Below are 745 nucleotides of genomic sequence, written 5' to 3'. Positions count from 1 at the left end.
AGTGACAGAATGTCCCAGCATCATGGTTCTTATATTGCCAAATTCCAGAGAGTCTCCCCTCTTCATATATGGCAGAATATGTCAACTTCCAACTTGCTATGGTGAGATACATGTAAAAATGTAAGAATTTAGTCACACGTATTTGTTTTTTCATTGATATAAAAATTAATATAAAATACAGGCACATAGAAGGACATGACATGTCCTGAAAAAAACAAGATATAGCATGTGTATATAGCCTTTATAATGACTGTGATATGAGCTTAAAAGTAAAGGCAGGAAAAATACCCAAAAAAGGCCTAGGGCCCATAGGGTTAAAAAGTACCAAAATAAGGTACCGTATCGGTTCAATTATGAACAGTACCCAACCCTAGTCATGTGATCTGTTAAAGTGGAGAATGACACTCTGACTACATCACATGCTGTGGCGTCCTGGGCGGTTACCTGGTCCCTCCTCTTTGTCCTCCTCTTCATCTCCATCCTCCTCCGCCTCCTCCGTCACTTCTATAGCTTCAACTGCAGGACAGGGGGAGGAGTCACAGTCAGCCTGCTGGTTACAGCAACATGCAGACGACACACAGCTTTACATGCACTTCCTATGTAACACTGGGGACTCACACACATCTTCATCATCATCATCACCATCATCATTATCATCACCACCATCATCACCATCACCACCATCATCATCACCATCACCATCACCATCATCACCATCACCACCATCACCATCACCATCATCATA

The 745-nt window shown here is 42.3% G+C and overlaps 1 protein-coding gene across 1 annotated transcript in view; it reads right to left on the bottom strand.

Annotated features, from left to right (window-relative positions):
• The window catches only part of LOC126397773 (piezo-type mechanosensitive ion channel component 2-like), an 88,676-nt gene that overhangs the window by 26,103 nt on the left and 61,828 nt on the right, over positions 1 to 745 (bottom strand). The gene's annotated exons all lie outside the window — the stretch shown is intronic.

This window comes from Epinephelus moara, chromosome 11 (genome assembly GCF_006386435.1).
Source record: "Epinephelus moara isolate mb chromosome 11, YSFRI_EMoa_1.0, whole genome shotgun sequence".
NCBI lineage: Eukaryota > Metazoa > Chordata > Actinopteri > Perciformes > Serranidae > Epinephelus > Epinephelus moara.
Note: the sequence above shows the minus strand (reverse complement) of the source record. Positions and strands in the feature narration are given on the sequence as shown.